The 27,159-nt window shown below is 44.6% G+C and overlaps 1 long non-coding RNA gene across 2 annotated transcripts in view; it reads left to right on the top strand.

Annotated features, from left to right (window-relative positions):
- Positions 1-24,643, top strand: part of LOC139077232 (uncharacterized) — a 66,727-nt gene extending 42,084 nt beyond the window's left edge. For both annotated transcript variants that reach the window (XR_011529560.1, XR_011529561.1), the window contains exons 5-6: positions 20,359-20,693; positions 20,833-24,643. This is a non-coding gene — a long non-coding RNA (uncharacterized lncRNA). The remainder of the gene's footprint in view (positions 1-20,358; positions 20,694-20,832) is intronic.
- Positions 24,644-27,159: the final 2,516 nt, after the last annotated feature.

Raw genomic sequence — 27,159 nt, 5'->3', positions numbered from 1 at the left:
CCATTCAAACCCACAAACCATGTGACACTTTAGTGTTTTATCTGAAAGTAAATGAGGGCTGGAGAAGAGTGAGGGACGAGGTGGAGAGGGAGAGAAAAACAGAATGAGCAAAAATGAACAAAATAGAGTGAAACAACCTTGTTCTATATCCCCAAACTGCAACATTCAACAAAAAGATTCCAGAAAAGTTGTAGGAACTTCCCGTCTTTAGGAACAGCAGAATAGCATAGAATCAGAAAACCACCAAAAGAAAAATGTGGATTTTCCTCAGGAGAGAATGTTCTACAAAAAGTCATAAAATGTGCAAGAGAAAGTTTATTTTTGACCAAAGCCAAAGGGAGAAATTTGGCTCGTGGCAGATCCTGGTATTTTGGAGGGTGCACTCGTCCCGAGGAGCTTTGAGAAGACTACAGTCTCCCGAGGCTCTGGGCTTATCAGTTGCCATGGAAACCATTAATCTCATTGCCGAAGTTCTAAGTGATTTGAGATGAAGAATGTTCCCTTGAACACATTTTACCCCTACCCTCTTCTACAGACAAGTCTGCCGTAGCAGCCGAATGCCTCCCGCTGCTCCCGGGCCACAGGTGCTGCAAACTTGTGGCTGTTCCTTGAATTAATCTGAGCAGTCAGGATGGCTGTCAGGAAACTCTAGCAGGTCTGAGACAAGTTGGTGTGAACGCTGGCACCGCCTGGCTCACCTGTTGTGTGACTAAGTCATGGGCTGCCACTCGTTCCCGTTTGGAGGAAGCCAGGCAGCATTTGTTCAAGTGAAAAATCAGACTGTGTGTGCGCGGTGTGACTGTATCAATAGAAACGGGCACATGCACTCCAGTAGAAGAAAAGAATGGAAAAGTGGGCGGTGGGGACAATCCAGCAGCTGTATTGAAAGGTGTCTTAGTCAAGGATGGCTTGGTGGCAAGAAACAAAAACCTACTCAGCTTGAGTAAAGAGGGATTTGTTAGATGGTGTCAGGAACCTAACTGAAGGAAGTAGAGGCTGACATCATGGGAGCCGGAAAACCATCTGTAGTTCCTGACACTCTGGCCTCTGCTCTCTCATCTCTTGGGCACGTCTGCTTCACTCCTCTCTCTTTGCAGACTGAGTCTTTTCAAGGCCTCTCTCCCATCACATGGGCCTAGTGAGGATTTGGGTTGCCATGGTGCCTAAAAGGGCTCAGACTCAACATAGTCTTACAGCTCAGGTACCCAGTACTCTCTTACAGATCTGACTCTATAGGAATTCTTAAGGCAGATGTCTGCCATTGGGCCAATCACATGTGGCTAGAGGGTGGGGTCAGAGAGTGAGCTTTCCCTGAGCAGGTGGGGGTAAGTTTTCTGAGAAAGAGGTAGAACTGGGGGCAGAAATGGGAGGTAGAGGAAATGATAGACATTTGTAGAATGAAAGCTTGGCATGGGCAGTGAGAAATCAAAATGAGTCGGAATGGATGCTGGCCATAAACAATAGTATAGCTGGATCCATCCTTACTGGCTGAATCCTGGTGCTGGTATAGGGAATACAGGTTCTGAAAAGGGCAGTGTGTGGAATTGGCTGTGGATTCCAGAGAAGACAGGGAGGCAGTGTGGTCAGAAGGGATTTAAAGGGCTGCCAAATGTATAAAGGAGTTGAGTAATTGAAGGTCCTAGTGAGAACAAAGATCAGGAGTTTGGAGGTTGGAGAGAACAAAGATAGCGGCCAGAGAGAGATGGCCCTTGAGGAGGATGTGACTGGAGGCAGGGAGTGGGTGCCGGGTTAGATTTGGTGAGGTCTGGCTTGTGGCCATGCTGAGTATGATGTAGAAACACTTTGCTAAGTGTTATATACATGTATGGTGTTATGGGCTGAACTGTATCCCCCCGGAATTCACGTGTTGAAGTCCTAACGCTCAGTACTTCAGAATGTGACTGCATTGGAGGTAGGGTCTTTAAAGAGGTATTGTAGTTAACATGAGGTCATGAGGGTGGCCCTAAACCAACATGACTGGTGTCCTCATAAGAAGAGATTAGGACACAGACCACACAGAGGGACGACCACATGAAGACACAGGGAGAAGGCGGCCATCTGCAAGTCGAGGAGAGAGGCCTCAGAAGGAACCAAGCCTGCAGACATGTTGATCTCCAGAACCGTGAGAGGATAAATTTCTGTTGTTCAAGCCCCTCAGTCTCTGGTACTTTGTGATGGCGGTCCTAGCTGACTTATACAGATTGCAGGGGGAGAGTTTCATTTATTGGCCCAGAGGCAGCACTGGGATTCAGAGAGAGGGCCAACCACACCCACCTTTGCTAATGAATCATAAGGAGTGAGAAAAGGCAGGAGGAGGAGGTATTGTCTAGGGGGAGCAAGGAGGCTGAGGCAAGAGATGAGAGAGGCAAGGTCTGCACATGGAGAGACACGGCGCATAGGATCAGGTGATAGGAGGCAGCTGGGAGGAGGTGATGGCGAACAGGAGCCAGGAGCCAGGTGCGGTGGTAAGGGCGGGATGACAGTCAGGCTTGAGTGCAGGCAGCAGAGGTGGGAGATGAAGCACCCCATCCCATGTACAGAAGGCAGACAACTGACGTCACAGAAGCTTTGGGTGGAGGTAAGCAGGGCCAAGGTAGAGGCAGGAAGGCGTTAACATAGGGTTCGCAGGATCTTGTAACGATGGAGGAAGCAGAGTGAAAGAGAACACACACACACATACACATTTTGTTTTGTTTGAGGTGAACTCAGGGATTCTGGAACAAAATAAATCCTAGTCTTGTGTCAGAGTGACCCCTTCCCGGGGAGCCGAGGGCACACCTAGTCTGAATAGGAAGGGCTGGAGTTCTTCGGGGTGCTCGGACGTGACTGGAACCTGAAGGCTTATTGGGGGCAGGCTCTGCACCCCCAGCCGCCTTGGAATAAAGCCAGTTTCTGATTTGTCTTTTTTAGTTTCCGCCAAATTACCAAGGCATAGACTCTCTCCTGCTCTGACTAATTCTGAGGCTTAGCTTTCTGAGGGCTGATCTTGCTCAGTGGTTTTCTTCGGCAGAGGAAGGAGTGTGGGAGCCATGTGTAAAAGCTTCCAGAAGCGCAGTTGAAGGCCAGTAACTAACTTTCCCAAACTGCAGAGTTTAGGAGAGGGGGCAGTCTTGACTGGCCGCTGGTGAAAGAAAAATGAGAGTGCTTATGTATGTTGGGGATGTGCCCTGTGGGACAGCTAAGCCCTATGCTTGGGGGCCATTGCATGGGACCATGATGTGAGTAATGCCATTAAAAAACAGATAGTAATGTGTTGATAGCTTACCATAAACAGATATTGCCCATGCCACCAGAGTGTAGGCTCCACAGGAGGCAGCACTATTTCTGCTATAATCCCCAGTGCCTAGATAACAGTACTAACACACTGGTTTTCAGTAAATACCCGCAGAATGAATAATCAGTCATGGAGTTCAAATACGCTGTTAAGAAAACTTAATCACCTCTACCCTCTCTCACTCTCCCCAAAAAACTGGACAAAGGACATCTGAAAAATCACAGCAGAGAACCAGAATGGCTAGAAAATGTTCAGCATCACTCAGAATAGAAGAAATGCAAATTAACATTATAATCATAGCCACTCTAAAATTAGCATATGTGTTTCGAAATTAGCAAGATTGAAAAATGGTAATATTGAGTTCTGGCATGAATGTAGCGAGATCTCATATTTCAGGTGGGAGTGTGAAAGTGTAACTTTTATAAGGAGTGGTTTGTCAATGTGCATCAAAAATTGTAAAAATATTCATATGAGTTGACCCAGTAAGATTCTGATTGTAATCGTATGGCTCAACTTTGAACCAAGTCCAATTCATTATACCGAATTCCCCATTACAGGAGGGCATTTGTGATGAAGTGACAATGTATTTTTTGAGGAGAAAATATTGGTAGTAGAAATAGGCAGGTGTTAAGAAAGAAGTAGAAATGAGCAATCTAGAAAGTGTTCCTGACCACATAGCAAGAATCGTGTGTTTTTTTTGACATAGAATAAAACAACGAAAACACCACCAGAAGACCAATAATCAATTAAGTACTAGTGTGCCCAGAGATCAGACCAAATTATTCCCTACCCTATTTTACAGTATTTTACCAACTTGCCTTTGCATGACTCAAGTTTATGCCATTAGATTTTTTTGCTTTTAAAACACTCTAGTAACATTTAGCTAACACTTAAAATTAAATTACATTAATAATTTATATTCATTATACTATATTATAAGGCTTCAGTTACATTATGCTCTTTTGACCAAGGTACTTTAATAGTGGTTGGCTTTTGGATAAAAGCCTAGAGACATTGTCTTTTCATTGTTGCATTTATTATTTTAACACTCACAACCTGTGTTGTATTGTATAGCAGTTTCAGAAAATAGTAGGGTCTATAGTACATGTAACAGTGATATGGAAATATTTTTCAATTCAGAAATGGGACTGAAAGTAAAATATAATTATCTTAATTACCTTAATTATTAATTGTATCAATTATCTTAGTAACTACGGCCTGTGTGTATGTATGTGTATCTGATAAGACTTGTGGAATTCCTTTGTTTTTAGGTTTTATTTGAAGGGCAAGTAAGAATGCTTTGGGGCTTAGCTGTTGTTAATAGATCTCTGAGTTGCAAATGTCACACACCTGTCAGCCATGAATGGCCCTTTCTTTCTTGAGCTGCTGTGATGTCACTTTGCCCTATTTCGCTTCTAGCATGGCTTCTCTTTCCAGCATACTCTCTAGCGATTACTCATCTCAGCAGGACTTCCCCGTCAGCATCTGCTCCGAAAGCCAGTTATGTGTGAGAGAATGTGGGACAGTGCTTTGACAATTGCAAAGGGTTATTATGTGGTTGGTGGCGAGGAGGAGATCTTGGCTACCCCACATAAAGGACAAATGTGGTGGGCGATACCTCCACCCACGCCCACTGCACATGCTCCTCCTCAAGCCTGTTTGCTCATTTTCTGAAAGCTTCTAGTATGAGCCTCCCCAGGAGCTCACCTCCCGCCTCTGCAAAACCTTGTGACACAAGAGTCAATAAGACATAGTCCCTGCCCTTGAGGAGGTCACTGTCTGGGACATACATCACTTACCACCTTGCTTCGTTCACACCATCTATTCCTTAACCCAGTGCACACTGGCTTCTCCCCTGGGAGGGCCAACTACCCCGCAGCGTTGAAGCTTGGTGACCTCCTTCTGGGCCTGTCCTGCTTGACTTGTGTGACAGGAACTGCACTTGAATGGCAGTCAAAACACTGGCACTGGAATTTTAGCTGGGGTTTCCATTCGTGCTGTCCTTTCACTCTCCTTTCACAGTCCCCAGTCGTCCTTCTTAAACCCAAGCGTGGCAGTTACAGTCCTTGGCTCCAGAGCCTTCCATGGTTCTCCCCAGCTTATATTACTAGCTGTATTTTTAGCATGGCATCCTCTCCCCTTCTTTTCTGCCAGCTTCCCTCTGACTCCATGCATACTTGCTGTTCTCCAAATAATAGTATTTTAGGCCTAGGTCCTTACCCCATCTGTATACTTGGTCCCTGAGGTCTCACCTCCAGTTCCCCTCCTTTTCACCCCTCCCTGCACTGCTTCCATGGACTTCTATTCATTCTTCCAGGTCCAATTAAAAACTCGCATTGGGGTGGCTTCCTTGACCTCCATACAAGGCAAAGTTTTTGTGCTGAATACTCATTTATTCCAACCATGCTGTACCATTTATAATGCATTACCATTTTTTGTGTATTTGCTTTTCTTTTTCACTGCATTATGGGCCTAATTAGTTCATTTAACCTCCTCTCTTTTCACACCTGGCATTTAAAAGATGCTTAATAAAAGTTTGTTGAATGTAAATGAATAGCTTAACTCCTCCACTTCCTCCAATGGCCCACAAGCTTCTCAGGGACAGCCCTTCTGTGTTTCCTCTGTTTTCTCCATCGAACTCAGCTCAGTGGCCTGCCATGTAGTAGATGCTAAACAAGGTTGAAAGTGGTGGTAAAAAAGAACCCTGAATAAACCAACATACAAAATTTGCCTGGCAACATTGCAAGTTAGGGGGTGGTGGGAGAAAGGGGTAACATTGCCCATTTTTTAGATGAAGCACCTGAAGAACACAGAGGGTGTGTTGTGGGCACAACTCTTTGACTTTCGAGTTGTACTATTTATTTAGTTTCTTTGGACACCTCCGGAAGTCTTGTCTAAGGGAATGCCAAAGATTGGGCGGACATCACAGCATTCCCCACTGACCTGCTTGCAGACGTCTCAGGGTCTCGAGAGAGCCAAGGGCTCTCGCAAGCTGAGCACATCCACCAGGGAAAGAGCCCCCAGCCCGTCTTCGCCAAAGGTCAGGGTTCTTTCACGTCCCACAGCCCTCACTGTTTCTTTCCCCTGGAGATCAAAGTGGACTCCAGGTTCAGGCCAGCTTTTGCATCAGGACAGTAGGCACTTATGTGACCGACACAAAATCTCCATTAAAAAGCATTGTTTCTGGTGGCCGGACCCGTGACCGAGTGGTTGGGTGGGCGGCCCCGAATTTACAGGCCCAGATCCTGGGTGTGGACCTACACACAGCTCATCCAGCCATGCTGTGGTGGTGTCCCACATACAAAATAGAGGAAGATTGGCATGGATGTTAGCTCAGGGACCATCTTCCTCACACACACACCCACACACACACACCCCACACACCCCCACACCCACGAAAAGCATTGGTTCATACTTTTAAGTTCTTTTGTTTCTATTTTGGAACCAGGTTCATTCACTCAGCAACATCTAACAGTGTTTCTGCTGCTGTGTGTCAGGCATTCTGCTAGGTACTGGCATACAGTGATGGATAAAGTAAATGTGGTCCCTGGTCTCAGGGCCTCCAGACACTCACACATTTGCTTACTTCCGACTACCACGCAGGTACAATGATCTGCAGTGGAGGTGGGGTAAAGCGCACAGGGCCACGAAGGAGGGGGCTGGCGCTGGAGCTGGGGCTGGGGCCAGGGGTGTGACTTGGCCTCCAGGGCCTGTTGTCCAGACTGGATGACCTCAGGGCAGCCAGGCTAGAGAGACAGAAGGAAGCAAGGAGGAGGCTGATGGAGCAAACATTTCAGAGAAGAGGAAATAGGCAGAATGTCCTTTTCTCTCCCCAAGTGGGGAGATGAAACTTATGGCCCAGGTAGCTTTCTCTCCCATTCTTCCCAGCCCTGGCTGGCTAGTTCGGAAGAGTTGAGCCCTGTCTCTATTTTCTCTACATACACACAGGCACGTAAATACACACACACATCCAGCCACACAGCACTATGGTCTCTGCTCCAGCTTTCAGAGTGTCCGACCCAGGGCGGGTGCGGGCTGCCTTTCTGACCTCGACTGCTGCTTCTGGGGCAGCCACCCTGTCGCCTCGAGCTAGTGAGGTTTTGTTTCTATTGAGACAGTAGAAAACAAATGAATAGAGGCAGAGACAACATGGACTTCAAGGTAGCAGAAGGAAGAGAGAGTGCTACACTGTTCCGCGTGGCAGTTAAGCAGCCAAGCACTTTGCCTTTGCTGGCTATTACCTGGAGAAAAGGCTGGCCTGCCCGATGGTGGCATTCTATTTTTGGACTGGTCAAGTTGGTATAAAAAGTGAAACTATCATAAAAGTTAAATTGGCAAATGTCGATTTCCTTCTTTTACAGATTTCACAACTCAGGCAGAAGAGGAGTTAAACTGTAGTGGCAGAGCAAAAGTCACTGTGCTGTTTCTTGGAACTGTTTCTGCCTAACCAGTTATCATTTCTCAAGCCCTCTGAGAGCGTGCCAAAAGCCATCTGCATAAGTAGTGACAGGCTGAGCAGCCAGCACTGGGTGTTCTAGTCTTTGGGCGTAATGCTGAGCAGTTTTTACAGTTATCTCTTTAACTGGCCTCTCATTTGCTTTTATTTTAAGCAGTGCCTTTTGGTGGAAAGTGCATTGAACTAGGAGTCAGAATATCTGGATCTAGTCTTACCAGGCCATAGCAAACTACTGCCTTCGGGAGGCATCTGATTCTTTACCAATGAGAGGAGAAGCAATGAAATCAGAGCTCTAAAGGTTCTTCCTAACTCCAAGAGCTTATGTTCTAGACCAGAGCTGGCCAACTCTGGCCTACGGCCTGTTTGCATTTGGTCCGTAGGCTAAGAGTGGTTTTTACATTTTAACGGTTGAAAGAGATTGAAGGAAGAATAGCATTTTGTGATCTATGAAAATGAGCTGACTTCCAATTCAGCGTCCATGAATAAAGTCTTATTGGAGCACGGACATTCTCATTTGTGTACTGTCATTTGTGGCTGCTTTGGCTCTGCAATGGCAGAGCTGAGTGGTTGCAGCAGAAACTGCACGGCTCACAAAGCCTGAATTGTTTACTACCTGGGCCTCTGTAGAAAATAGTGATACCTGTTGGCCACAGTGCAGCATATATCCTTATTTTCTGCATTTATGAAAATAATAATACCTCATTGAGTTACTGTAAGAATTAAATGAGATCGTGGATGTAAAAGCATTCTGACAAAGTTAAAAGCATAAGCAAATATTCACAAGTCAATTAATATTGAGAGAGGATATCATGTACGTAGACACCCAGCTGCTGGGGGTTGCTGATGGAGAAGGAACAAACCCTTAATAATAGTTTGTACAAAAACAAGTTATGTTTTTATTTAGCTGGGTTGAAAATGGACAGGGTAGGGTTGCAGGTGTGTGAAATTCTGTGTGCATCTGGAAGAGAAATAACAAGAACTTATTTGCTGGGTTGGTGTGATTCTAGATGAGTTTTTTTGCCTCAATTATTCAAACTGCTGTTATAACTCCGTTTTAAAATAAATAAGAGACAAGGGAAAGTACTTATCCGATCTTATTTCGATACTAATGTTTAAAAAAGGTTTTTTTTTTAATTTCCAAAGTGAATGTTGAAAGGTAATGGATGAGATCCAGGTGTCTGCATGTCCTTTACTTAGTTGTGTACAGGCAACACTGTCCCAAACAATTGAAAGATATAGAGAGTCAAGCATTGGAAACAAAATATAATTTTAGAAAAATTACAACGGCCACGATTTATGGGTTTTCTTACACTAATATTAGAATAACCTATTACCCATTTGATAGTTCATCTTTTATTTAAGTGTTTAATAAGAACAGCGAAATTCTACTCGTTTAAAATTTAACGCGTTCGGAAAGTTAGGAGGAAAAATGAACATTTTACACGGGGTTGAGGCCATTTCAGGTTTGGCAAAATACACAAGGATCAAAATTTTTCCTGAGAGGTTCAGAGCTTCAGCGTGCCAAGGAATAACCTAGAAATAGTGGAACTTGGATTTCAAATCCTATTTTGTAGCAGTTCTTGTCTAGGAAGCTTCCAGATCAACTCAGTTAGTTTGTGTCTTTGGGATATTGCTAGTGTTGTTCTTTCCCCATGAAAGTGACCAGCTGTTTGGTTGAATAGGGAGAGTTCGCTGTGTGGATGTGGACACAGCCTTACTGTGAACTGTGAACAAACTTTACACAGAAAGTGGGGTTTCCCTTCTCTCTTTCCTGAGGCACAGAATGATCTGGACAATAGGTTCCCAGGAGGCTAGGGCACCAACTCCTGGGCTGGTGATGTGGCTCCTCCTGGTATTGGCAGTGGGACCTTGGGCAAGCCACTTAATGCTGGAGAACCTCGACTTCCTCATCTCCAAAGGAGGCTGATAGAACCGACGTCACGGACCTGTGAATGCTAACTGAGAAAAGCCGTGGAAGAGGGCTAACATACGGTGCCTGGCATGTAGTCCTCTTTCAATAAACGTTCGTCATTCTTATTATCATGAGCGGTGAGATAGCTAAAAGGCAAAAACAAATCAAATATTTCTTGGTGGTGGGGGTGCAAGCAAATGCCTTTCCATTTCCTGTAAGCTCTGGGTCAAGTGGTAAATGTAGACTGTCCAGCTCACTGGTTTGTAGGATGAAAATGTCTGGCAGAATTTATTATCAACTTTAAGTCTTTGTAGAATGCCTTAGGCAGAAGTCGGTTCTTTAGCCCTTGATGAGGGATTTTTTCACCCTAATATCCATCCAAGAAAATGATGAAGTACACACTGGTCATTTGATGTGTCAGGAATGGTCAATAAACAGTGACAAAGGATCTTTCACATTCTCACAATAAGCACTGCTGCTCCTTCTCACCATCTTCCCTGATGAACACCATCTGGAGTCAGCTCTCGCTCGAGAGGCAGCTCATGTAGGACTAAGTCGGGGGCCTCCTGAAGAGTTATCTTTGCCTTTTTTTTTTTTTTAAAGCATGATAACTGATGGAGCTCCCTGTTTTTGGACCCTGGATTCTAGTGGCTCCCATCCTGATTTGGAATACAATTTTGGGTAATGATTGAGTTATTTTTTTCTTTAACTCTCTGTCGTCTCAGTCTCTTGCTTGTGTGATAGAGGAGGAGCTAAGCTGGCTGTGAGGGAGCTGGGAGTGGGGAGGGAGGAGCTCTGGGGCAGTTGGAGTGGGTGAGAGTGACAAATGGGGGAGGTGGGAGGGAGGATTTAAATTGTGTGTTGTGTATAATGGATGGGCAGCCTATCTTTGGTGTTTTTACGAGAAACAGTAGTAAAGAACTATCTAACTAACTAACTAACTAACTATATACACGTGGAAGGGATGTTGAACTAGTGATTAATTGACTGCTACGCTGGACCAGATGGGGCCACCACTATCAGCTCCTCGTTTATACCCTGTGCCTAGAACAGTGCCTGACACATTGTAAGCACTTAGTAAATGTTTGTTGAATGAATCGCCGCCATCCTGGTTCCAGATTTGTATCTCACGAACCCAACGCCTTAGATCTCCAAATGAGTTCATTCAAATCTAAGTGTCCTCTAAACCTCCTTTTCCTCCTTTTCAAGGAGGTAGCCAGTTAAGACAACTCTCTTTTGGCCTTTCCTTGCCTATCCCCCTTCTCCCCTACAGCTACCCCTACACCTACATTCCAGAAGCAGCTGCAAGTGTCTTTAGAAGTCATCTCTCTTAGAGTTTCCCAAGTCCGTCCTTATGCTTTCTGAGCTTGTTTCCTCTTTACTTGACAGGGGTGGTCACGACTTTGGAGGGCTAAAAGATGATACTTGTTCAGGGACCAAGGATTATGTACATTCTCTGTTACCCAGTCAGTGCTCCTCTCCAAAAAGTCCCAGAGGAAGACAGATGTGTGGTAGTAGCCCATGTCCAAGCTGTGATGTGGAAGGGAAAGTGATCTAATACAGGGGAGAGATGGCCCCAGGTCACCATCATGAATGGGCGAGGAAGAAGGGAGCCACAGCCATAAGGAGGTTATCTTCTGATTCCCGACACCAGCATGGTCGTAGGGTTGTGGGGGCCTCCTCTTGTACTTTGTCAGTGTGTGTGCATGTGTGAGTGAAACCATGAGCTCTCTTTAATGGTTAAGCTTACTGTCTGCGCATGGGTCACCTACGTCATTGTGGACCCCTTGTTGTGGGAGTGGGTGTCAGGAGGGCTTTAAAGGAACCAGTGACTTCGGGATTAGTCATTCGCATAAGACTATAAATCCCACTGGATGATCATCATGAATTCAAATGTATCTAATTGAGTAACATTTACTGTGCTCCTACTGTGTGCCAAGTGCTAGAAAGAAGAGGAAGAAACAAAATCTACTCTCAAGTGTGCCACAGCTCAGTGAGAGCATATAAAAACATAATTAGCATCATAATAAAGAATGCAGAGGTGCTGTGGGATGCAAGATGGCGGAGCAGTAATTTCTTGCCTGGGGGAGGGGTGGTGTAGGAAAGCTAGAGAGAGGCAGGTTGTTTGAGTTGCACCATAAAGGATGGTTAGAAGGTTGCCAGGTGGACGATATGGGGGAGGGGCGGCCAAAGGCATTCTATGCGGAGAGAATAGCAATGAGCTATAGCAGGGACCTGCAGACATGCATGATCTTTTGCAGGCACAAGCAGTAGTTTTGTGAGGTTGAGGGATTCTAGAACGTAGGGTTCACTAAGGAGAAAGAAGAGTGAGAAGAAAAAGGAAGACTACATTCTACTCCAAGGCCAGTCTCTTGCAGGTTGGGTTCCCCAGATGCTGAGATGGAGTTTGAGAAGATGTTTATTTTAGTGATCAAGGCCAATGAAGGGGAAGGAGCAGGATTGGCTGGAGGGAGAAGCTGAATTCCAACACAGATCCCACGGAATTTCAGCCACCCTGGTGGGGAGCCTTGTCTACCTCCTCTCTTTGAGCATAGCTGGAAGAGTGGACCATCTAATAGCATGCTTGGGAAGTCAGCGCCCACCCTCCCCACCAGCCCTCTAACCTCATCAAAGTTCTTAGAGGGCCCTAGTTGGGACAGTGTCATCCAATGAAGGGTTGGCTGTTAGTAACCCCTCAGTGACAGTGAATATGGGAGCTACACCTAGACCAAGACCCAGTTGTGGTTGAGAGAGCCACCTTGTGAAATCTACAAGCCAACTTATGGCTAAGTGGCACTGTAACTGTTGACCAGAAGTTGTGGGTGACTATTAACACTGCTGTCTAGGAAGCACCTCTCAACTCGGTTGTGAACACATCCTTGAACTCCAGGCTCCCATCCCTCTGTTGAATGACTGGACAGGATGTCTTGCTTGACATTGCCAATGACCCTTCAGGAGGGCTGTGAACACCACAGAATGAAGACACCAGGTGTATTCCAGCTCCAGTGTGAGTCCACTATAAGGACTTGACCGAGGGCTGTGTGTTCTGTAAGTTGGATAAGGTTAAAGAACGGCAAGGAGAGCAGAACAGAGCGGTGGTTCATTTGTCTTAGTATTGGGTCCTCCGAAGACTCATTCTTGTTTTATAATTTTGTTTTTTGTGTCTTTTTGGCTTGATTATTTTTATTTACTTATTTAGTTTTTGGTGAGGAAGATTGGCCCTGAGCTAACGTCTGTGCCCATCTTCCTCTATTTTTTATGTGGGATACCTGCCACAGCATGGCCTGATGGGAGATCTGCGTCAGGGATCTGAACCTGTGAACCCTGGGCCGTCAAAGCGGAGCACTTGAACTTAACCGCTACACCACTGGGCCAGCCCTCAGTCTTGTTTTTAATACCACACTGCCTGGGTTTAAATCCTGCTGCAAGCACTCCCTAGCTATGTGACTTTGGTCAAGTTACTTAACTTCTCTGTGCTTCCATTTCCTCAAATTTAAAATGGGAACAATAACTTCATAGGATTGCAGAAATCGTTGTGAAGATTAAATACCTTAATCAGACCAAAGTGATTAGAACAACGTCTAACATATAGTGTTTTGTAAAAGTTAGCTGTTACTATGATTATTTTAAAATCACTTAAAAACACATAACCCCAAACATTTAAGACTCTAAAAAGCTTTGAAGAAGAAGAAGAAAAGAGGAGAATGATGGCAATGGATGTGACACATAATTCCTTCACTTATTTAACTAACTTTTTGTAACATACATCAGATGCCAGGTACTGTGTGAAGAAGCAGTTTACCTAAATAAAGAAGATAGAGTTTCTACTCCTGAGGATTCACAGTTTGGTGCAGCACCTACAAACTTAAGTAAAATATCACAGTGTGCTGCCCTGTGCCTATATTAGAGGCATTTTGCAGACACCATGGGAAGAAACCGCCTGCCCAGGGAAGCTCTGGAGAGGGAGATGTGAAAAGGTGAGGAGGAACTCAGCAGGTGGGGAGGGAGCAAGTTGCAGGCGGAGGGTGGAGCAGGGGAAGAGGCGAGGTGTGGACGGGCCGGTGGCTGGGTTCTGGAGCAGTTGAAGGTGGCAGGAGCAGGGAGAGGCGAAGGGTGATGGCTGCATAGGTGAGCTGGCGCCAGTCTGCCCGGCGTCTTGAATTGCCAAGCCGGGAGCCTGAACTTCACTCCGACAGCAAAGAGCAGGGGCGGGATGTGATCAGATTCTGTGTCTCAGAAGCCTTGTCTGGCTTCACAGCCATCTGTAGTCCGTTTCACTTCCTTGCTAGCTCTTTGGTACTCAGAGTGAGAGCTGAGGACCAGAAGGGTGGGCATCGCTTGGGAGCCTGTCAGAAATGCAGAATCTCAGGCCCCACCCAGACCCACCGAAGTCAGCCTTTGAACGAGATCCCTGGGTAACTGGTTTGCACAGTAAAACCGGAGAAGATTAATTCTGGACCACATTGCATCTTTAGGTTCAGAGCATTTGCCTTACAAAGGTTGTCCTCTCCTTCATTCTGTTGCTGGAAAGCTGCGCTCACTGAGCAAGAAGAGCACAGGGCTTTGGGGCTGAGGGTGGCTCTGGTGAAACGCTTGCTGAAGGGCTGTCGTCCCTGCAATGTCGGGACTGCTGCTCTGTGTCTATCCATGGCCTCTCTCAGTTGGGATATTTGTTCTTAGCAGCTGGCACACAGACATGTTTCAAGATGTTTCTGCCCATCAGGTGCTTAAAAATCATTGCTCTCAGATTTTCATGTCCAGCCTAAGGCTACAATGGAAGTTCTAATCTGTTCCCATAGTTCTCTGTTCTGTCAGGCTTTCTCCTTCATTAACAGAACCATTGTGACCTTTATTTTCCAAACTTTTCTTCACTCTACCCTTCTAGAAGTTTCCAAACTTGTCTCTGGGTGCATGTTTTTTTTCGGGGGAAGAGGTGAGGTGACTTTTCAAATAATTATTAATCTACCAGCACTCTTTCAGTTCACAAATAGCACGAGAAGGAAGCTTTTCTCCTTTTCCAGGATGTATCAACCTCAAAGAAATGACTGTGGATCTGAAGGGAAGGAAACGCCATCTTGATGTCTGGGTGCTGCCATTCCCTGCTTGTACCCAAAGGCAAATGCACATGAGCTAAATATTGTATTGCCCCAAATAAATGAGCCTCTAGGCATCAAAGACTTTTTTAATAAAAGCTGAAAGCATAGCCATTACACTTTTTTCAAGCTACTATAGAATTGGTATGATGTTTCAAAATATAGGAAAAGGCAGGAAAATCATAAGAGAATTCTTTCCTCCTTTCAACTTCCTATGATAATTGAAAGAATAATTATCGCAAAGCTGCCTGGGTGTATCTTACCAAGTCAATCCTGGAACCAGATAGTCCGTCACAGCACATCAGAGATCGACACACTATTCTCACAGAATGAATGCTCTGCTAAGCAGTTAATCAGCCCTTCCTTCCAAGTGAGGGCAGAGAAGACAGACTAAGGAACTGTGGGGGAAGAGCAGAGCTTTCTTACCCTAACATATAAGGGTAAATCCAAAAGAGACATTGTTAGGACCTATTCCAACAAACACGTCCTACCAAACACAAAGACATGAAAACAGACAAAGAGATTAGACTGTAATAGAGCACAGTGTTTAGACCAGGGCCTCTTAGCCTTGGCCTACTGACGCCTTGGGCTGGATAATCCTTTGTGGGGGGCTGTCCTGTGCATTAGAGGTGTTTAGCAGCATCCCTGGGCTCCACTTACTAGATGCCTGTAGTACTCCCTTGGTTGTGACAACCCAAAGTGTCTCCACACATTACCACATGTCCCCTGGGGAGTAATGTCACCCCTGGCCTCAAACAACTGGTTTAGACTAAAGAATGGGTAGGTTGGATTCACATCCCAGCTCTGCCACCCATAGCCCCTTGATGTTGTAAACGTCTTTTAGTCTCTCTTGAGCTCAATTTCTTCATCTGTAAAATTGGGGATATTTCATGGGACTACTATAGGATTAAGTACTCAAATACACATCAGCTGGCACCTAGTAAGTGTTCAATAAATATTCACAATTTTTGTGATGACATCCTCTCACCTGAGGTAAAATGCTGTAACCCATAAACTGGACCCACTCGTTAACAAGAAGATTAAGGACACAGACCACATCTTACATTGTCACATGGGGAAAAGTTCTGCTGGAGCCAACAAAAGCATGGATTCACCCCACATTCACCCCCAGCTCACAGAAAGGCTCTCCGCCCGTCGGATTAGGAGAGCAGCCCTAGCGACTCTGAAGGACTCAAACAGCCCTAACAGGGGGGCTGGATTTAACCTTGGAAATCTGGAAAACAAGAGGGCACAGTGTAAACAGAGTGAAAAAGAACAGAGGGCCTTTTAGAAGAGCTGTGAGGCTAAAACGAAATCCTCCCTCGCTGGGCAACACCCACTGTCCCACGGACCCGCCTCACGTAGGAAGTCCCTGTAGGATCCGAAGTCACGGGCCGCCCTTCTGAAGAACATGGCGATGACTCCTCGCCGCTCTAATCTGCAGATGGTCCCCAAAGCAGAAACACCCCGTGTTCTCTGAGATGCTGAACTAAGAACTCTGGGCAGAGCCTGGGGCGGGGGTGGGACAGGGAGTGCCATGAAATAGAGGTAAAATCCACCAGCTTTTGATTGATTTTGTTATGGATGCACAGATCAAGCAAGATGTGAGCTTTAAATTGATTGCAACACGTTGCATTATCACTGTCTCCTCTGATTATTTAATTTCTGGTCTGATCTTATCTCCTATTTCCCAAGATGCTTCTGAAGGCTTTCTCGTCCACAGCCTAAATTATGCTTTCTTTTCTCCTGCCAGTGTTGCATGTTCCCAGAGCGTGTGTAGATGGGGAAAAGTTTTATATAGCACAAGATAGTACTTTTGGGGCCTTGCCCTTGCCTATAGCAAATTCCTTAGGTTTTGAAGGAAAAATCTGTCTCTCCTTGCTTTTTTTTGTTATATCTTTAATCGCTGCAATTATTTCAAGGCCTTGGTGTATTTTCATGTGTTACTCATCTACTTTTTCATTTTACATTTCATTTCATCCTGAATTTAAGTCTTAAAATTTCAATATTGCCTTGAGTGTTGTCAGGGTTATTCTTCATGCCAAAAGGCTCAGAAACGGAGCTTTACCTGGCTCTAAATTATTTTCTTTTTCTGAGACACTGTTATTAGTCAGGGTCCTGGTAGAAAATTGAAAAGAATATTAATAAAACACTTTGGGCAGAGATAAGGGAACCAACCCGGGATGGTGAGGCATCCAGGAACAGGAACAGTGAGGAGACGTGACCACCCTGGGGCCCGAGGGGCAATGAGGAATGGGGACAGGCTTGTCAGAGCCTGCTGAGAAATGTACAAGAGGTGGTCCCAACGGGGGGTGGCGGGGGGGGGTGGCGGGGTAGCTGTAAGGGAACACAGCCACCAGCAGCCCAGAGAAGCAGGGAGGGAGCAGGGAGAAGAAATGCCCTACCTCTCTCTTCTCCAACCTTTTGGTTTCCTAATGGTGCCTCCCATTGGCCAATCTGGGTGATCTAGTCCAGAGAGATTAGCTGCCTGAGCAGAGAAGGGCAGGGAATAGGTCTGGGTTGAGGTGGGGATAAGGCACCGACAGAATAACCAACATCAACCCCTTCTTTACTTTTCGCTGTTGAAATTCTCATTAGATTATCAATAGATGAGCAACTCTCAGCAGGTTATCAATTGTGACGAGTACCTATGAATGCATGCCAATTCTACTCTTGTTATGATGAAATCAATTTATGCTCTTCCTGGAGACATATGTATATACTTTTTTCATTTTAGGAAACTTCTCTTTCTCCTGCTTGATCAGCCTCGTGTCCCTGTACACAGTGGACAGCTGTCTTTAAAAGCCTGAATGCCCATACAGAGAACCTGTTAGAAACATTAATTCTCAGCCCCTACTCTATATCTACTGAATGAGAAACTCTGGGGTGGGGCCCATCCATCCATCTGTGTTAACAAGCCCTCCTGGGAGCCTGCTGCACACTCAAGTCTGAGAAGCACTGGGCTAGATGTTGTGTGGACATCTCTGGTGCTTCTCTCACACCACATCCAGGTGTTACTGTGGCAACCAGCAGTGCACAGGTGTAGCCTGACCACACCTCCCTTCAGCTGCACCATGTAAATCTTCTCTGCCTCTGGGCTTCTCTTCCACCACAGTGTGGGATAACTGGGGGAACCTGCTCGGCTGTACTTGGGCGTGTGCACCCCTGGAAATGCTAAGGAGTTCATTAGTAGTCCTGGGGAAGTCCTGGACCAATGGAGGTTGGGAGCCAGTGGGTAAATCTCTCTCCCAGGGTCTTGGGGTAGAGGTACATTCTGCCTCTGCAGTGGTTCCAGTGGGACTGAGCCCCATTTGCCCAAAGCACTTATCAGCTCAGTAATACACGTGTGGATGGGCATTCTCTCTTCCTAATCCCTTCATTTTTGTCTCCTGGGATCACTTTCCAAAATAAACGAACTGCATGCAAACCCTGTCTGAGGCTCTCCTTTTTGGAGGAATCCATTCTAAGACAAATGTCCTTTCCCCATCTTTCATCAATATTTTACTCATCTTGAAGTACCTCTCTCCTCCCAGTTCGAATCAAATACTCCCTCACTTGTGCTTCCCTGGTGCTCATTTCTACCATCATAGCAGCGGCCACAATCTGTCTGGCAATATGGTTCTGTAGCTATCTGTCTCCCCAGCTAGACTGGTGCTCTGGAGGTCAGGGACAGTGTCTAGTCATTCAAGGAACTCTCCCTGACCCACCCCTGTCCTGGAGTGTTTTTGGATAGTGCTGAGCACAATAAATGTCTGTTGAATTTAATAGGATGTCAGAGTCATGTCTGAGGGCTTTTAAAGTCACATTGTAATGTTCTCAGCGCATCTGAGTGGGAACAGTAGTGTTCTTTGTTGTTGTGGTCCTGAAGCTGTGAGGCTCTCTCTTTTAGCTGTTTTTAGTCCAATTGTTCCTTGCAGTGAGGTGCGATTGGTTGTGACCGTTCAGTGCAGCCAGGGCCTGCCTCATGGGCATGCGTCCTGTGAGGTTGCACAGGGCCCCGTGTTCAGAAGGTCCCTGTGCTTAGCTTAATGCTTGGCTGTTGCCGTCCTGAAATACTTTATCTTTGAAGTTGTGTTTCATGCATGTGAGCAGAGGAGACACACGTTGTACACATGTCTACCCTTCCCTGTTGCCCATTCACATGTGGCCTTCATGGCACCCCACGAGCACAGAACCGTGGTGGACCCAACACGTGGGAGCCCAGCAAGACTCAAAGTGGGTACAAGGCAAGTGTGTTGTGTCCACGACTAGTAAACCGGGGAAGGGAGGGTAAGTAGGGGTGGGAGGGGAGTAGGGAGGAAGGCAGGGAGCCATGCTTTTCTTGAGAACCAGGCCAGAGCGTGCTCCAGGTGCAGAAGGCAATGGTGTTCTCGCAAACACCAACGACCAGGAACCCTGTCTCACTCGTGCGTTTCCCTGTGCTAGCTCACCACTTACGCTGAAAATGACGACAGAGAAGAAAAGGGAAAGATAGGGTAACTCGTCGTTCCTTTTCCTTTTGCTTCTTCCTTTCTTATCAGTAAGCCGAAGACAGCGTTGGTAAAATGTGCACATATCAAGAGGTGAAATAAATGCAGTTTGGTTAATTTTATTTAGTGTTTCCACCATTTAGATAAAAATAAAATACATATGCATAAATGAGCTACAAAATCTGAATTGTATAATTTCAATGATTCTGTGTACAAGTTGAACATTCTTATACCTGCATTTAGAATAGTCATTGCACAATATAAAGATGAATGGGAAGATTTAAATACATTCATACATAAAAAGAAATGTTAATTCAAGAAGAAATGAAAAATAAAGTAATACATTAACAAATATTGTGCAATGAGCCAAATGTGGTGTGTGTGTGTGCGCGTGTGTGTACAAGTATATAAAATAAAATGCGTGAACAAATAAGGAGAAATACCTGTAAGGTGAGCTGCTTCTTTTCCGAGTTAGAATGTGCCAGGCTTCGGGAATACAACAATAAAAGCCATCACCCCTGCCCAAGGACTTCCCAGATTAGCAGGGGATTCAGACAAGCAACTCACCCATCAGAGAAGAGGGTGGTGAGAGCTCTGAACATCTAGCTGCATGGGGGTCGGGAGCAAAGAGGGCATCATCTCAGCGTGAGCCTTGATGGTGTCTTGTTTACCTGTCAGGACTAGCCACCCTCACAATGGTGCTGGCGTTCAGTCGGCACTCAATAGCCAGAGGAATGAATCTGATTCCAGGTAGTCTTTTGGAGGAGATGACTTCCTAAGTGAAAGTTCAGGGCCTGGGCTTGTGGACACCTCAGTTGCCCAATTAACCTCCAAAGATCGTGATGAGGTTGTGATTGAGGGAACCAAGGAGAAGCCTTGATGAAACCATGTTTCCTAGAGAGTCCCTCTTAGGGTGGTGGGGTGTGTCTCCAATGTCAGGGGAAAAAAGAAACATTGGGGCCCATTCCTGCCTTAGGTGTTATTCTTCTTCACAAGGACAGTGTTTAATTTTGCATTATAAATTTCACAGCTAATAATTAGGAAAGTCTTTGTGTGTTCCTTATGTAGATGTAATATTTTCCTTTTCTCACATTTCATACATTCATCCATATAACCTATTCTTTTTTTCTACTGAATTCATATTTCTGCCACAGGAGACTCAATAACCTACACCCATCAAAGAAAGACTTGTTCCACAAGCCCCTTCTTAGATGGCCCCGGGACCTGGACGATGATACGTGGCAATGACTGTCATCCAAAAACTCCACAGTGCTTCCCCTGCGTACCTGTGGCTCTCCTGCTTGGTGACACCACTGTTTGTGTGTTAGTTAGACTGGAGGTGCTTGAGAGTAGCTCTGTGTCTAAGTCAGCTCAGAGTCCCCCTGGGGGCCCAGCACAGGGCCTGGTACTTGGGATGAGTGCAATAAATGGAGTTGGTTGAATGAATGAGTTAATACTGTCTAATTGCTCCCAAGAGTCTTCAGTTATGGTCCTTGATGCCTCACTTCCTTGCCTTATTTATACTCTTTTCTTGATACCTTTTAATATAGAATATACACACATGTGCACATGTACCCCCCTGCCCCCAACATACACGCATGCACACTGACCTTATATATGCACAGCAGAACCTGACTAAAAAATTTAGTGGGGACACTCACACTTGTTAAGACAGTTCACAAAACCATAAAAAAATGATCGATTGCTTAGTCTGGCCCCTTGCACATTTGAGCATGATGGAATCCTTTGATAGTGTCTGATTTCAGAGCACACCTGTAGGCCTAGCGACAGCCTGCGCTCCTGAGTGGGTTTGGGAAAGAACTTATTTATTGTAAAGCTAAAATTAAATTACACGTTTTTACATGCTGTTTAGCGGCAGCAGCTGGTGCAAACCTTTGTCAAAGCAGAACTCTTCACACTTCAGGTTTCAACTTCAGTGAGTGGATTACTGTGTAAAACTTGTGTTGGTTTTTGGCATTAAAAATGAATAAACTAACTTGGGAAAATTAAAAATCATGCCCTTTATCTTCCTTTGAGTTAAAATCTTTTAATTTTAAAAGAATTTGGATCACTTCTCTTTTTCGATGCTACTCTGAGTTTCCTTGTTCCAGCCAGGACACCTGGATCAAAATGCTGTGACGGTGAGGTGACCGTCTTCCCTGGAGCAGCTGGAAATGGCCTTGTTTGGGGTCTGAAAGGCTAATCTCACTAAGCTTTATGTCTGTGGTGCTAAATGTAACAGTCTTTGCTTCCTAGCCACCAGCTGTGCTGCCACATGCATTTGCTATGGCCTGTCCCTCTGTCTGTCTCCTTGCCCTGTCTCATTGCCTATCTTTGAGAAAACATCCTGCTCACAGGGAAAGGTCCAGGATCAACTCATGAAACTCTGCTCTCTGCACCAGGTTCCTCCCGCTGTAACACACTTCTGTTGATAACAAACCCTGTGCACACAACTTTTCATACAATCCACCTTTTGCAGTGCAGGAAAAAGGAATCTGTCAACACATATCATTACAGAGGCAGCTATGGGTCTCAAAAATAAGAGGAGAACCAGAATGTAGGGCAAAATTTTAAAAAATGCTAATTTAAATGGAAAACTAACAGCTATGAAGACCCTCACACCTCCTGAAATTGAAGCTAACAAGATCCTCACACCACAGATAGGGTGAGCTGTATGCAGGAAAGCTGTCAATGGTGACATGCCTATATGGTCATACCTTGTTTTATTGTGCTCCACTTTATTGTGCGCCACAGATATTGCATTTTTTACAAGACCCTCTGCCAGAAAAACGATTATGACTGCCTGAAGGCTCAAATGATGGTTAGCATTTTTTAGCAATAAAGTATTTTTTATTCAGTTATATACACTTTTCCTTCTTTTGGCGAGGAAGTTTAGGCCTAACATCTGTGCCCATCTTCCTTCACTTTATATGTGGGTTGCCACCACAGCATGGCTGACAAGCAGTGTAGGTCTGTGCTTGGGATCCGAACCTGCGAACTCAGGCCACTGAAGTGGAGCACACTGAACTTAACCACTATGCCATGGGGTGGCACTTGTATAATGTTTTTCTAGACATAATGCTATTGCACACTTAAGAGATTATAGTATAGTGTAAGCATAACATTCACATGCACTGGGAAACCAAAAATTTCATGAGACTCACTTTATTGCAATATTCACTTTATTGTGGTGGTCTGGAACCAAACCTTTACTATCTCCAAGGTCTGCCCTATGCCGTCATCATCTATGGTTATTGCGATTATTACTTTACAATATTTTAGGTATTTAGATCTTATAAAGTATTTTTTATGCACACAATTCTTGGTCTTTAATCATAAGTAGGTATTGTAATCTTCTACAAGAGAGGAAACCGAGGCTTACAGAAGTTAAGTGATCCGTACAAGGACACTCAACTAGAAGATGGTAGGGTTAGGACCAAGAAATGAAGCCTATGGATGCATCACACACTTTTACTACTGATGAAATTAAGATATTTCCTTAGATATCTTTAGGAAGCAGCCAGTCTAAAAGGGGATTAACAACAAACACTGTGTAACTTGTTAACAGTGTACAAACCTGTCATAAAGTGGAGTGATGAGCCTCTTAGGCTCTAGAAAGGGAGGATGTTGCTAAGAATTGTTGAGTGTTTCCAGCACTGTCAAAGGAGACAGACATTATATTTAGGGAACAAGAACTTTGTAGTCGCTGAAAAACTATATTCTTCACTGGGGACAAGATATTTCATCAGCCTCGAATGAAGCTATCTAATGCATCCTATCAGATGAAGCAAGCTCCAGGGTCGTTCAATCTTTTCCAGTTGGTTTGGTGTAACAGACAAACATCTAGTTATTAGTTCTGTTTCATTAGTACCTATTAGCCGGAGAGGGGTAGGGTGCCCTGTATATGGGACTAGAAAATTACAGTCATTGGAAAATTTGTCTTTTGCTTTAAAATTAAGGCATTGGCTCCCTAGTTTGTAAATCAGGCTCTTGGTGAATTTGGTTACTGTAAACCAATTCTCCAGCACTAACTCACCTCTGGGTGAGCTAGACCTGACTGAGTTTCGACAAGACTAAGCACTAGATCTTAAACCCATGAAAGTCATACCAAGTGCAGCTGTCTGAGGTCCTGGCTGGATCTACCAGCTCCCCTTCTCCACAACGTAGTACAAAAATAAATTTGATTAGATGGTCCACTGAAACAACATTCTTCACCAGGAGCATCTTAGATTTGGAGGGGCCTTTGTAATCATCTAGTCCAATCTCCTTCCCACATAGAGGTCGCATAAGTAGTCATCTAAGTCAGTCAGGAGCTTATTTCCTTAAAATTTATTCACTTTTGGATAGCACTAATTGTTAGAATTTGTTTTTTCTTATATATTGAGCTGAAATTTTTCTGCCTTTCAGTTTGTTTCTCTAGAGTTGCACAGAATGAATCTACTTCATCTACATGAGAACTATTTGAATATTAGACTTGCAGCAATTATACGCAAAATGTAAAAATTCTTTACAACAGATTTCTCTTCTCCTTAACCGTTTAAGGAGCATTCAGTTTAAGAGAAGAACTTGATCGGGTGACTTTTGTATCGTAGGCAGGTAAGTCTGGCTGGAACAAAGGTTGAGTTTGTGAAGTCTTTTAATCTTTCATTACATGGCAATTGTCACGAACTGTGAAGGTTCAGAGATTTTTTTCCTACTTGCAAAGTTAACAAGTTAGCCTGTGACAATGTCATGGATGCTGGCAGAAGATATGAGACTCCTGAGTCTGAGACAAAGGACAGTTAATACTCACAGCAGGAACGCAGAGTATCAGCATTTTCTTATGCTGGGTCCCCAAGCCCTTGTTCCCACAGGGCAGGCGGACGGGGCCTGATGATACCTCCACACACTGTGGGGTGTGTTACAGGAGAGGAGCCCCAAGTTTAGGAAATCCTGATCTTTCATAATGGGCTGTAAGCAAACATGCCAATCTTTGCCTGAGGAAGACCTTATCTTTATTATGCTGGACAGCAAACAAACCAGTGGTTTTCTCCAGAGGGAGACACTATGCAAACATCCTTGAAGAGATAATCCGAGCGCAGGTAGTCAGTATCTCTGCCTGCAAGATGTGCAGAAACATGAGAGGCCTGTGGAGAATTGTCTGCTAACAGCCTCTACCTTTAACTTCCTTTCAACTCTTCCACACAAATCTCCAAATCACCTCAACCAGTGCACTTATTTTTCTAAACCTCTCGTCAAACCAAAACTTCATGCCAAAAGATACTAGGGGCTAGAAAGAAGAAAAGGCTAAGGGCTAGAAAGAAGAAAAGGAAGGTGGGAGATGCATGATTCCTTTACTTCCCTACTAAGTTTTACTTACAGCTTCCACTCCCAAGTTCATTGGTTCGTGTCCAAGAGACTGTTTCTCCTCTGAATAGTGCAGATCAGAAGAACCTGAGTTCCAACCGTGCATGGATTCAGTGGAAGTTGTATCATAAATTACACAAAAACTAGAAGTTCTACATGACAAAAGATAAAATAAAGTCATGAAAAGTCAGGTGAGAGAGTAGGAAGAAACATTGCAACATCTTTAATAGACCAAAGATTACTATCCATACTATTGTTCCTATTCCACTTCATCCACTCCCAAAAAAGACCAACAACCCAACGGAGAAAGGACAGAGAGTCTGAATAAGCAATTCACAGGACAGGAAATAAAGTGGTCGATAATCTTACGAAAAGATATTTAACCGTAAATGTTAATCAGGCAAAAGCAAATTAGATAATGAGACATCCCCAATATATTTGTAAAATGTAAAAGACGGATAATAGCCAGTGCTGGGGAGGAGGTAAGAAATAAACACTTTCAAAGCGGCAAGGGGTGACGTAAAGTGACACCACCTTTTTGGAGGCCACTTCTCAGTTGAATCTCATGAGAACAGAACGTAACTTCATGTTGTCAGTAATAGCAAAATATTGGAAATAATATAAATGACCATAGTGGGAGAATGGTTAAATATGATTTATCCATGTTATGGAATATAGCCATGCAGTTTTAAAAAGAATGAAGTAGAGTGTATTTATTAATTTTAAAGGATCTGTAAGAAATATTGTTAATTAACAAAAGGAAGTTGCAGAATAATACTTATGATATTATCATGTAAATAAATGTATACATATTTATGCATATATACACACACATATAAAGGCACAGCAGGGTACACACCTAACTGCCAATGTGCATTAGCTCTGGGAGGAGAATGGAAGAGGAATGGGGAGGTGGGGACATCAAGATTGACTTTCGCTTTTAATTCATTATTCTTCAGTATTGATTGTTTTAATTAAATGTATCACTGTATTGCTTGCGTGGTTAAAAAAAATAGCATAAATTGTACTGCAGTAAATCAATTTGGTTATCCTGTGGCAGCTCCTTAAGGACCAACAGCATAACTCCAGTTGAAAAAACAAGTGGAATTTTAGAACAACTACACGGGAGAGAAAAGTCAGATTTTCATGAAATCCTCCCACTTTTGTACAGCACGCACTCTCTGGTTTTCCATGTCTAGTGCAGAACTTCCTAGTGAAAAAGTTGCTAGTGATAAAGAAACATGGACTGGCTTCAAGTGATCAAAGATGATTGACGAGTTAGGAATTAAGATATTAAGAGAAGAATGCAGTAATTCCAGGGATCGAGGAGGCCAGAGTACATAATGAAGAGCTATTATGGATCCTCAGTGACCTGGGAGGTGAGGTGTCACAAAACAGCTGCCATGAGGCATACTTACCAGTGGTTCTCAAAGTGTGGCCCCTAGACCAGCAATAGGCTCATCACTAGGGAACTTGTTAGAAATGCACATTACCCAAGCCCATCCCAGACCTATTGAATCAGAAGCTCTAGTGAGGGTGTGTCCGTGCAATGTCTTAACAAGCTTTCCAGGGAATACGGATGTGTGCTAAAGTTTGACAACCGCTGCTCTAGACCAGGGCTTCTCAGAATTTAAAATTCATATGCATCACCCAGGAGCTTGTTAAGCAGCGCATTCCGATTCAGCAGGAATGGAGTGGGGCCTGAGGGTCTGCGTTTCTCACAAGCTGCCAGGTGTGGCCCATGCTGCTGTTTCTCAGACCACACTATGTAACTTTAGAAGGAAGACTGAGTGAGTATTCAATGATGGGAGGGCGTCATAAAGAAATAATCAGGAAGAATACAAATATTTCCAGCATCGATTCATTTCTACTAGTGCATTAAGGGCTAATGAGTAAGAATAATGCTGCCTTCTTTGAAGGGCATCTCGTACGGGGTTCTGCGGATGCTCTCAATAACAGTACTCTATTTGTATACCTATAGCAGGCTTCCTGAGAGCTCCATGCACTCGCTGCTACTCCTGAGTTTCTGTTAACAGTTCCTCTTTCCAGATAGAGAAGCTGAGGCTGGCCCACAGAGCTATTTGTGTTCCAAGGTCACAGAGACCTGGGACAGCCTGGGCTGGCAAAGGCCTGCTGATCTGGCTGGAGCGCTTGCCACAGGCCCCTTAAGCCTCTCAGTGGCCAGTGGGAAGTGGTGAGGGAGCTCATGAGATTAACGCCGCCGCAGCTCGCAGCTCAGTAGTAAAACCCGGACCAGCTCACTCTGCAGGCTCACTGGTGAATAACAGGAATCTTTATCATCCTTTCCGTCAGAAAGCGTTTATTTAAAACCCTTTGGCTAGCTCACAGGGTGAGCTGGCCTGTCACACACCATCACATGGCATGGAAACTGGCAATTAAATTTAGCAACCCACCTCGGCAAATCCAGACCGAGATGTTTACAGGCCAGCCTGAGAGGAGCCAGGAGTTTTCACTCCTAAATCAAGAGGTTTCCAGAGAAAGTGAAATAAGGCTCGGGTGGGTTATGCCGAATTATGAGCACCTGTTCCCATCAATAACTTGGCGTCCTCCAAATGCTACAGCAGGACGCGGGGGCCGAGAATGCTCAT

The sequence above is a fragment of the Equus przewalskii genome, chromosome 19, assembly GCF_037783145.1.
Source record: "Equus przewalskii isolate Varuska chromosome 19, EquPr2, whole genome shotgun sequence".
NCBI classification, from domain to species: Eukaryota; Metazoa; Chordata; class Mammalia; order Perissodactyla; family Equidae; genus Equus; species Equus przewalskii.
Note: the sequence above shows the minus strand (reverse complement) of the source record. Positions and strands in the feature narration are given on the sequence as shown.